The 12,301-nt window shown below is 38.8% G+C and overlaps 1 long non-coding RNA gene across 2 annotated transcripts in view; it reads left to right on the top strand.

Moving 5' to 3' along the window:
* Positions 1-5,785, top strand: part of LOC129639600 (uncharacterized) — a 108,312-nt gene extending 102,527 nt beyond the window's left edge. For both annotated transcript variants that reach the window (XR_008708489.1, XR_008708486.1), the window contains exon 5: positions 4,760-5,785. This is a non-coding gene — a long non-coding RNA (uncharacterized LOC129639600). The remainder of the gene's footprint in view (positions 1-4,759) is intronic.
* Positions 5,786-12,301: the final 6,516 nt, after the last annotated feature.

The raw sequence follows: 12,301 nt of genomic DNA, 5'->3' as shown, positions 1-12,301 counted from the left end.
TACAATGTTTATTTGTTTAATCTCATGTCAAATTGAAGGTAAGTTTGACCCATATTAAAAAATAGTAGAAAAATAGAAAAGAAGATATTGGTGATATGCAGTGTTTAATTCGATTTTGGAGAAAACAGTCAACTCTCTTTCTGTAGATACAGCTGAAAATGGCAAAAGCTCACACAAATATACAGTGCTGTATCATTCTCAGGTTAATAAAAACATTTATATGCAGGGTAGTGAACAAGAGGAAAGTTATGGAAAACATTTCTCACCCAAGGACAGTGTACCAGATGTGCTAAGACTTAGGGGAGCAATCAGAGGTGACCAAGTCTCTGTAGCAGGTCTTATTAAGTTAGACTGTGACCCAGCTCCTTCAACTTATTAAGCTGTCGAGGACTTCAGTGATTAAAACCAAAGAAAGGTCAGAAACCAACCTCCAGAATGTCCCTGCACTGAAATTTTCTTACAGGCACTAGTCCCTCATGGAGATACTTCTCTTAATACATGGATTTGTAAAAATTAAATATTTGAACTGGATTTACCCAGAGCTTGAGGGAAATTTAGTAGATGATTCTTCTTCAAGATGTAACATACCAGTTCCAAAGCTTTAACTAACATCTCAAGAAATATCCTTAGAGGGTAATTTTGCATGTTATCAGAACTGAGAACTGAGGAAGGATTTCATGGGGACCTTCACATGTTCAGTTAGATCCTAGAAGACAAGTAAGAATTGTGATTATAGACAGAGATGTTTTAAAATCTTACAATGAATATATAGAATTTAAAATTAAAGTTAGCATTTGTTGATAGTTTAATGCTGCCCAAAGTCATATGTGACATATTAGTAAAGAATCTGCCTGTCATTTCAAGAGATGTAAGAGACGGGATTTGATCTCTGGGTTTGGAAGGTCCCTTGGAGTAAGAAATGGCAACCTGCTCCAATATTCTTGCCTGGAAAATTCAATGGACAGAGGAGCTTGGTGAGTTACAGTCCATGGGGTGGAAAAGAGTCCAGCATGACTGAGTGGCTGAGCACACACACACACACCCGTAAGTCATATTCTAGGCTTTAAATATTGTTTGAATTTAGATAACTTTTCTTTGTCCTGGGCCCTTCCTCTCTTTCTCCAAATGTATCTCTCCATTATATGCAGATTAACCAACTCTGAATCTAGTCATATGTAAATGTAGAGGAACAGGGGTGTCAGGTATCCAAGATGTTAAACTTTACCCTTCCTGTTGTGTTGGAGTTTAAGCAGAAGTCTCAATTCGATAAGCCCCAAAACACTTCATCAGGAAGCAAACTGCTGTACTCTCTCTGCAGCAGATGCTGAACCGGTTCTACAAGCTGTAGCCTATTGCTTGGCTCATCAATTTTCCTGATGATGACTCATGGTATTAACAATGGTGGTATAACTAGCTGAGCACATCAGAAATTCCAAATTCAATGTAGCTTATTCCACAAGCTCCAAGTCTTACTTTAAAACTATACTTTGATATGAACAATACAATTTTCATGAAGGTGAAGGATTTAATAGATAAAACTATGGATTTACTATTGTTTCTTAAAATATTTTTGAGCACTTTTGTTTTCTTTTCAAAAAAGAAAATAGTTTTTTTTTTTTTTTTTTTTACTGGTAATACCATCTATACTTTTCTTTTTCAGTGAGATTTTGCATATTAAAAATTTGATTCATATTCTATTTCCTACAAATCTTAATTTCCTGTCTTTCTAATATGCTTAACGTAAAGAATAGTCTAGAGTTTTGGAATACAAATACTTGAACGTTAACTCTTACAGCTTGTGCATGTGAGAAAACTACATAGACGGCAATGCCCATGTCTTTGTGAAGACATAAATCACAGGTCACTTTTCAGATTCCTACATGTTCTTTCTTGATCAACATGCTGCCTTCTCTGTACTGTTTTCTCCTCTACTTTCTGACTTCATTGAAAATCCTGCAAGTTTGAAGAGTTGGCTCTGTGGGAGGGGAATCTCGACCAGTGGGAAAAGAAAGGAGTCAGGTACATCAATTCCTTCTGTTTTCTTTCTCTTCCCCATGGACTCTTCAAGACTCATTTCCTTTTTGCAAAACTTACAGTTCTGAATGGACTTCCCTGGTGACTCAGCAGTAAAGAATTTGCCTGCCAATGCAGGAGATGTAGGAAATGCAGGTTCAATCCTTTGGTTGGGAAGATCCCCTGGAGGAGGGCATAGCAACCCACTCCAGTATTCTTCCCTGGGAAATCCCCTGAACAGAGGAGCCTGGCAGGCTTTAGTCTGTGGGGTTGCAAAGAGTTGGACACAACTTCGTGAGCAAACAACAACAGCAATGTTTCTGAGTGCCAGGTGAGACAAGCACAGGGCCACCCATCATGTGTCTTTATGGCTCCTTCTTAAGCAGAAGCTATGTAATACATCTTAGCACACAGTTTTCACCTTTCTTAGCTTTGTTTCACTTTTTTTTCTCACCTTCACCATCAGGGTTAACACCTCTGTTAACACCTTAACCTTGCCCCATTCTCTGCTTCCTAGAAGAATCTGTTAAGACACTGCATTTGGGGTGAATTGTTTCAGTATGTGTAGACTTGGGCAATCAGCATTCTGGGAAAAAGCTTTGGAAATAAATCTGCCCCTGCTACTGTTTCGATAAACTGTATATACATATGGATCTGCAGTTTAGGAAATTATTGGAAATTATTTCTTCACAGACCTAAAATTGTAATAGGAAAGATGACTGTCAGAGCTAAGTGTAATGTTGTAGTGGTAATCCCAAAGACTCTGTCAATGAGTTAACCTCTGTCTGGTCCAAAGAAAAGTTCCTGGCTTCAATTCTTTGTATCTAAGATTGTGTAGCACAGTCCAGATTGCATCAGCATTGTTTCTGACCCAGTGGATGATCTTACATATATTATCTGAGACTCAGTGAGCAACCCAAGCCTTGTGTGATTAGAAGTGGGTTTCATCTGGATATTACTAGATTGGGCTATGTTATATCTGGAAATCTTGGCATTCATCTCAGCAGCTGTCATAGATGGATTTGAGAGGAACATGGTGACTCAAGTGTGGCTATGTAGAGTGAAGTGAATGTGGTGAGAACTTGGCCTTTTATACTGAATTCAGAAATGAAAATGGACATTGACAGTGAGATATGGAAGAAAGTCTGTACTTTGGTTGATGAAAGTGCCTATGAGGTGTTAGAACAGAAAGGATACATAAACTTTACCACTGATGTTATATGTCGCTTATTCAATCGAATCCATATTTAAAACAACATCCATGTTCATTTACTATCAATAATAGTGAAAGATACATGACATTGAGAATAATGTCTGAGCCTTTCTTGGTCTCTGAGCTCAAGGATTCAGTTCAGTTCAGTTCAGTAGCTCAGTCATGTCTGACTCTGCCACCCCATGGACTGCAGCAGGCCAGGCTTCGCTGTCCTTCACCAACTCCTGGAGCTTGCTCAAACTCATGTCCATCAAGTTGGTGATGCCATCCAACCATCTCATCCTCTATTGTCCCCTTTTCCTCCTGTGTTCAATCTTTTCCAGCATTGGGGTCTTTTCAAATGAGTCAGTTCTTTGCATCAGGTGGCCAAAGTTTTGGAACTTTAGCCTCAGCATCAGTCCTTCCAAAGAATATTCAGGACTGATTTCCTTTAGGATTGACTGGTTGGATCTCCTTGCAGATCCAGACTCTCTCAAGAGTCTTCTCCAACACCACAGTTGAAAAGCATCAATTCTTCAGCACTCAGCTTTCTTTATGGTCCAACTCTCACATCCATACATGACTACTGGAAAAACCATAGCTCTAACTGTATGCACTTTTTCATCAAAATGTTTCTGCTTTTTTTTCTTTGCTCAAGGATTACCTTTAGTTATTATCAAGAGCCTGAGAGTAAATACATTTTGATATGCAGAAATATCTATAAACAACTATGATATCTGGCTCTATGCTGAGGAAATGTCACAGCTCTACTAATGTGACTGAACATTCAGTTTCTATCCATATTGATGGGCATAGTTTACTGTTTCATGCTAAAGCAAGAATTTGGGCCCACAGTAACCAAGGACATGAATAAAATACTTGTATTTTAATCTATTTGTTTCACCAAAGATATTTCTTTGCATCTGATCTTATAGATAGCAATAAGGGTAGTGGAGTAGAGTGACACCTTAGCTAAAGTGATCAGAGCATGGTAAGGTTCTCCAGTTTCCCAAATCTTTAAGCACATATTATTTTACAGTTTTCCCTACTTAGTCTTGTCCACTTCTTGTCTAATTTCCTCCTTTGTATTTTACATTTTTGTTGTTATAATGCAAAAGTGAACTCATCCATAATGTTTCCTAACTGACTATAGCTGGTGACTAAGTGTTTTAATTATGATGTCTGTGAGTTGAGCCATGGTGCCAATGTTAGCATCAAAGTGAGCTAATTACTACAGATGCTACTCAAAATTTCCTGGGATTGAGCCCCTAGAATTCTCTTCCTCTAACAACCTGAGCTCACATTCAGTGTATAAGTATCAGAGTTAGAATATTTGGTGATGACCAAAAAATTTAGCCTTTTAAAAAATATGTATGTCTCTTGGTAGCTTGTCTTTAAGTTATATTATGAAATTTACCATTTATCAAACACCTTAATTTGTATGTATTTCATGTAATCAAGATTCAGAAACTTTAAAAAAGTATTTATATATTCTAAAAGCCCACTTAATATTTCTCAAGTGGTATTACAATTTTTGAATTTATTTTCTTACAGATTTTCATTTGAAGAAGAAGACAAAGCTGATTATTATGACTGGATAATGTTGAATGAGACTGGGATGCTCTCTCTGTTTCCTGACTCCACACTTGACCAGGGGCATTGTGAATGAATGTATGAAGAGGGTTGAGTGACTGTTTTGGTGGGAACAATTCTCAGCAATGATCTATCTTCCTATCTTGCTTAGTTTGACCTGTGTATTTCCATGGCACTAATTACCAAGTGGGAGTCTTGACAGATCACATTAGTCCAGGGAGAATACAAGAGTCAAGGAGAAGCTTTCTCATATGATTCTCCTAAAGGTCTGCCTAGGGTTTGTCTGCAGGTAAAAGTTTTGAACTTTTTTTCTCCTAGGTATTCAAAATCTCAGCTACAAATTTACACGAGTATTACTCACTGATATTGCTTCATGTAATTATTGTTTCCTACTAAATTTGAAGACTTTTTGAGTGCTTTGTGTTTTGGGATCAATCCCATAGGCTTGTTATATTTTTCTACAGGCTTCACTGAAAAAAAGTTTAAGTTATGAGGGCAAAAGACTATTATACCATTAATTTCTTCTTTCCTTATACACAGAGATACCAGTTCAGGGTGGGAATGAATGCTTACCTTCCAATAACCATCCCCAAATCATCACTACATCCTCCCACACTCTTTGTCTCATCCTTATACAAATCACTTCCTTCTATATGTTCCCACATCAGCTCACACTTGACTATCATTGTGCTGAGCACCATTACTTAAAATTATTTATTTATTGATATCTGACTTTTCTTTACTGAATTATAACTCCACAAAGTAGAAAACTGGTCTTATTTTTCTTTGCATCTTCTTCAAACTTCTGGAAGGACAGGTATATGGTAATTGGCTATTGAATAAATCAATAATCCATTGAATGATCATTTCATTTTGTTCACACATTACTTTTGAAGTTGATCAACACCAGTGTCTACCAAATGCTTTTGTAAACTATTTTAATTCTATATCGAGTTACTAAAACTTCAACAATATTTGGTTAAAAAATAAAATTGGTGTTTTCCCTCTGTGTCTCTTCAACTTACAGAGTAAATTCATGTTTGGTTTGATGAGTAAGTGTATTTAGACATTTATCTGGCACATTTGAATAAGTTCTTCTGAGATGATAGATCAGTGTACTGTTTTTAAAGTAATAATATAGCATGTGGAATTTAGCCTGACAGTTTCTAGCAGCAGCAACAGCTAACACTTATATAGTGTTTTACATGCCAGGCTAGTAGCTAACTTAAAAGCACTTGCCAGGCATGATTTAAGAATTTACATGTATTAATTTGTTTATCCCTCTTGATAGTAGTATAGGGTTGATATTAAAATTGAAAAGTATTCCCATTTTACATATAATAAAACTGAAGCCAGGGAGAAGTTAAATGAAGTGTCCAAGATTATGTAGGTAGTAAGTGGTAGAGTTAATATTAGAACCTAGACCCTCTGGTTCCACAGACTATGACCCTGACCACTATAAAAAGACTCTATTTTAGATCATATTTAGAACATGACTCTGAGGATGAAAAATATTAAGTGGTGAAGACAAAATTACACAAATGCAAGCTACCCTGAATTCAATAACAGCAACATTAGACAGAAAAAATTTTATTGACGGCAATAAATTCCTAGATTCTGAATCATATGCTTACATCCTAAACAAAAATCTTGAAACAAAAGAGTGGCACACAGAATGCCCACTGCAGTATGTAATGGCCAAACTTAATTCAAAACCTATGAACTAACAATACTGTAGGATCTTCAGGGTTCTTTTTGCAAAAGTGTTTTTTTTTTTTTTAAAGCCAAGATTAATTAATTAGTGCTAGTTAAGAAAGCTTGTCCACCTGGGTTTTCACGCTTCACACCCCTATATCTCTCTGAATCTTGGCTAAGCAAAAGGGGTACCTGAGGCTGCCAACCCATCCTTTGTGCCTCTTAGCTTGTCCCCTGCCATCTGTCCAACAACACGGCCACCTCTCACCCAAGACCCACCCCCTTCAGCTCTCAGACGACCTCATCAGCATGGGTATGCTTTTGAAGCCTCTTCCATTTCTGATTGCATCAGGCCAAAAAATGATTTTTCAAAGCATTTACACACACAAATTAGAACATAGCATAATATTCACACTACCTTGGAAATGATAAAGAATGAAACAAAGTAGGAATTATTTTAAAGTGCTATGGGAAGAGTCTTCTTACCTGTCACTGTGTTCACCAGAAATGCACCCTCACTGTGGTACTGTCTGCAAAACCATATTGCTACTCTTGAAGGGATACGTTCAAGTATTGCCAGATAGCAAATAACTAAATATCACAGAATATTCCTCCAAAGTTTCAGAGTCAGAAGGTTGCGGAGATGGGATTTGATATTTTTCCATTCTGACTCCAAATCTAAAACTTCTTTCATAAAGCTGTCACGCAAATGTATGTTCCTCGGTTCTTTGTCTAGTCACAACAAAGATTTGGAGTGATGGACATTAAAGCCCCCTCGGCGTCACAGCCCTCGGGTCTTGGATAGACAGTGTTATAGCTCTCAGGTCTCAAAAGGATCATGGTATAGCTGTTAGACAAATCAGTGTTACAGCTCAGTGTTACAGCTCTATTTTATTTAGAAGTGAAGTGAAGTGAAGTCACTCAGTCGTGTCCCACTCTTTGCGACCCCGAGGGCTGTAGCCTACCAGGCTCCTTAGTCCATGGGATTTTCCAGGCAAGAATATTGGAGCAGGTTGCCATTTCCTTCTCCAGGGGATCTTCCTGATCCAGGGGTCAAACCCGGGTCTCCCACATGGCAGGCACACGCTTTAACCGCTGAGCCACCAGGGAAGCCCATTTTACTTAGAAGATAGAAGGAAAATCCATCTCTGAGACGTGAGGGCACGTGGATCCAAAGACGCGAAGAGATGAGCCCCCAGTGCGCGCGGGAGAGAGAGAGCTAGCTTTGGCTCCTCTTTTTATATGTTTATCTCTCCCTGGGCCTGTCCTATGTAAATTGGGCCAGCCAGGAGTGTTTTTTGTTTTACCTGAGGTCCTCACTCATGTCCTCGGACCTTCCTTTGTTCTATTTTTGTGGGCTTTTCCCTTCTTTGTCTTTTAGCCACTGCCATTTTGGACTCCTTTTCCCTATTCTACCTACCTAACATTGGTTGCAGAGATGGGATTTGATATTTTTCCATTCTAACTCCAAATCTCAAACTTCTTTCATAAAACCATGATACAAAAAATTAAAAAAGATGAATTTTAAAGAGGGACTAGAGAAGCAGCTTCCTTAGTGGCTCAGATATTAAAGAATCTGCCTGCAATGTGGGAGACCAGGGTTCAAACCCTCAGTTGGGAAGATCCCCTGGAGAAGGGAATGGTTACCCACTCTAGTATTCTTGCCTGGAGAATCCCATGGTCAGAGGAGCTACATGGTGGGCTACAGGCCATGGGGTCACAAAGAGCCAGATGCAACTGGATGCATTTCACTCACTCACTCAGATAAGCAGCAAGGGTTAATGCCAAGAGAGGGCAGGTGTGACTGGGAGATTCTGGAAGTCGGGGAGTATCTGAAAATCTGAGTGTCTGAATGTTGATAATTGAGTGAAGAATAAAAGGTTCCTGAAATTTCAAGGATGTTCTCTCCTTTGCAATATTCCTGAAAACATGATGTCTATGGCAGGCTACACTGAGAGACTAGAAAGGGGTTCAAAGTGAATGCTGGAGTGAGCAAACCCCAGCTTTATAGATTTATTTGCCATGTTTATTTTCACTAGATTCCAAATTTTATATTTATCTCCCAACTTTTAAGGGTATTGTTTAAAAGGTATTATATGCCACCAGATGAAACATGGTGACGAGAGTGGCAATAAAAACAGAGAAGAAGTGACTGAGATATTAGTGATTTTGAATCCATATGACTTAGATGCTATTTGAATTTGAGGAAAAGAAGGGAAATTACAATCAGAGAGGCCCAGAACTTTGAAACTAGACGATCTGAAAAGGGTGTTGTGTTCATTCTGAGGTGGAGTTGAACAGAAGGGAGTTTGGATCAGAAGTGAGACACAGTTTGTGATGTAGGTCAACATATATATTTGCTTAGAAGTGATAGTTAAAGCCAGGCCACTACAGGGAGTTTTTCAGGGAAAAAAAGAGATTAGGACAGGGGGTGAAGGATAGAAACTTTGGAAGCTTCTGTGTAGGGAGCAGAATGAGAACTGACGGTCCAGAATGAAGTTCTAGAAAGAGCTGTGGGAGAGGGCCGCCTTGCAGAAGGCACTGGCAGAGAGCTATGATGAAGTTAAAGAGCGGTTAAAGATGAGGATGGAAGAAAATAAGCTTAGATATGGCAGATTATTGTCACACCTCTGAGAGAGCAAGTCACTGGATCAATTGTGCAAATGGAGAAAGAAAAAGTGAAAAGAGGGAGATTCGTCTTCTGAGAACGATCTTGGAGAAAACCAGCAGGAAAAGGGAGCAAGCAGGCAGGGTAGGGGTGTGATGCAAACACAAATGTTGGCATGTATGTGGTCCTACGGCCTGAGGGGGAAGGATCCAGGGAAGATAGGGAAGGAGAGAGAGAGAAGATGTGTGTGAGAAGAGAAAAGTTATGTGGTTACTGGGACAAACTCTCAGAAGATGCAGAAAGAGTGGAGTGAGGTCATAATTGAACAAGCCCTGCAATTACTCCTGTGATGGGAGGGAGAGAGAGGAGAAGTTGGAAGGAGAAGCTGAGGGTTTTGGAGAGAAAGAGGGAAGGCGTTGAGGAAGTTCACGGCCACTAGTTTGATCTCTCACTCAAGTTAAATGTGAGATGGCAGATTACCGTGTGGGAGTTGGGGCTCTGCTGTTAATGGAATGAAATGACTTTATGCAAAGGCAGTCAATTTAGAGACAAATTAAAGCGCTGATTAGTTCACAGTGAGTGGCTGATTTCTGCTGAGTTTATGATGACCAGTGGTTTTGTTGCTGAGTTCTCCCTAGGAGAACTTGAGAGTTCAAGAGCAGAAATATGGCCTTCGGGCTAGCATATCCCTTGTTTCCTAATGCTGCTCTGAACTTTTCAGCACCTTAAAAAACTCAGCACACCATTTATTTATTTATTTATTTTTATTGCTTTTACCTACCAACTTCAGGGCCCTTATCTGCTTCTGTGATGTCAATACTTGGGTCATCATCTTTCTCTCTTACCTCTTGACATCATCCTCTCATTGTCTCTCTAGCCACGTTAACAACATCATTTCAAAGTCCCTTGACCTCCTCAGCTCTAGTTAACTATATCTTATTCCACCTAAGCAACTCATAAACACACCTACATTTCACACAGTATAGTCATTTTTCATAGCTTGTTTTCCACTCTCATCTTGAGCTGTGGCTTCAGATTAAAGAATCTAAATTAGGGAATAAAAATATACTTTAATGTGAATGTACATGGCACATATTTTAAGCTGAAAAAATAATTATTATTCTGCAAAATGGATTCACCTGCATCCAAAATGCTACTATGTTCTTTTTCTCTGAAGGAAAAATATGTAAGAAAGCTGATTAATGAATATAAACGAATGCATCCAGCTATTTTTGGTGCTCAATCAGAAGGACTTGGGCCTCGGAATGCAACCATATTTTAAAATGACCCCATGAGTTTCAGTATGAAATTATATAAACCATTAAATAATGGTCACCATTTAGTGAATATACATGTGGCATTGGTATTAGACACACATTCTGTCAACTCCTCACACAATTCTAGAAATCCCAAGTCATCTAACTAATTATTGCCATAATTTTTATTTAAACTGGGGTCTTACTCTAAAACCTAGGATTTATCCCATAGTTTTCATATATGTAACATTCCTCATGTTACTTTGAAAGTGCATTTAAAAAGCAATGTAAATATTTCTAGAATTTTACTGATCTTTGAGAATTTAAAGTTGTTATATATTGAATAGTATAGAATGATTATTATTATTTTTTTTTTTTTTTACCAGAAATATAGGATCTGTAGTTTAGCTAAAATTCCAACTCTGCTACTTACCAGCTATGGGATCTTGGGATTTAAAAGTCAAAGCTTTGCTAAAGTCTCAGTTTCTTCATTTATAAAATAGGAAAAAAATTAAGATCACACATATAACATCAAATTATTGTTAAAACAATTAGGCAATGTAAGCATAGTGCTCAGCACATCTGTTAACAGAGTAACTACTCAATATGTTCCAAATAATACCAGTAGTCATGTATGGATGTGAGAGTTGGACTATAAAGAAACCTGAGCACCGAAGAATTGATGCTTTTGAACTGTGGTGTTGGAGAAGACTCTTGAGAGTCCCTTGGACTGCAAGGAGATCCATCCAGTCCATCCTAAAGGAGATCAGTCCTGGGTGTTCATTGGAAGGACTGATATTGAAGATGAAACTCTAGTACTTTGGCCACCTGATGTGAAGAGCTGACTCATTTGAAAAGACCCTGGTGCTGGGAAAGATTGAGGGCAGGAGGAGAAGGGGCCGACAGAGGATGAGATAATTGGATGGCATCACCAACTCAACAGACCTGGGTTTGGGTAGAAACTGGGAGTTGGTGATAGACAGGGAGGCCTGGCGTGCTGCAGTTCATGGGGTCTCAAAGAGTCAGATACAACTGAGTGACTAAACTACTACAATAATATTATTACTAGTATAACTACTTTTGTATCCTTCTAGTATTTTTTGAAAAGATTTTTTTACATATTTCTGAACACTAGTTAATTTTAAGGCCCTGAGAATAGCCCACTGAGATGACATCCCTGACGAGAATGTTTACTAAAATATGTGCTCAGTCATTCTGTCATGTCTGACTCTTTGCAGCCCTATAGATTGTAACCCACCAGGCTCCACTGTCTGTGAAATTTTCCAGGCAAGAATACTGGAGTAGTTTGCCATGCCCTTTTCCAGGGGATCTTCCTGACCCCGGGATCCAACCCATGTCTCTTGTGTCTCCTACATTGGCAGGTGGGTTCTTCACCACTAACACCACCTGGGAAACTTGGTTTAATAAAATACAATGTATTTTATTGGTGCATCAGTTATCACAAGGGGAAGCCACTTCTCTGATAGCATAGATTCTATTTTCCTTAAGTTAGAGAAAATTCCCTACATCTTTTTCTTTCTGGCTAGTTAGCAAAAAGGGGAAAGAAAATACTCTGAAATTCGGATATCAAAGTCACACAGCTCCAAATCCCATTCTGGATATTTCCTCAATGAACCGGTTTGCAGGGCCATGCTTGGGAGGTTGGCTGCTTCCACTCTCACACATGTGGCCCACCATATCTGTTCCTATTCCCCCCTGACCTCATAATGTGTCCCCAAGGGGGGGCTCTGTTAGCATCCGAGCTGTCAGCCTTCATGTTGGCACTGGTGGATTTCAGCAGCATTGCTTCTGATGATGTGTTTGTTAGGGAGGCCATTTGCTAATACCTGATGAAGAGTCACCAACATTAAGCTTCTTGAAAATGAGCGTGCTTTGCTAATGTGAAGGCTGTGGAACCTCTGGGATTAGGGTGCATTGTAATGA

Source organism: Bubalus kerabau, chromosome 1 (assembly GCF_029407905.1).
Source record: "Bubalus kerabau isolate K-KA32 ecotype Philippines breed swamp buffalo chromosome 1, PCC_UOA_SB_1v2, whole genome shotgun sequence".
Taxonomy (NCBI): Eukaryota; Metazoa; Chordata; class Mammalia; order Artiodactyla; family Bovidae; genus Bubalus; species Bubalus kerabau.
The sequence above is the reverse complement of the archived record's forward strand: the minus strand, read 5'-3'. Positions and strand labels throughout refer to the sequence as shown.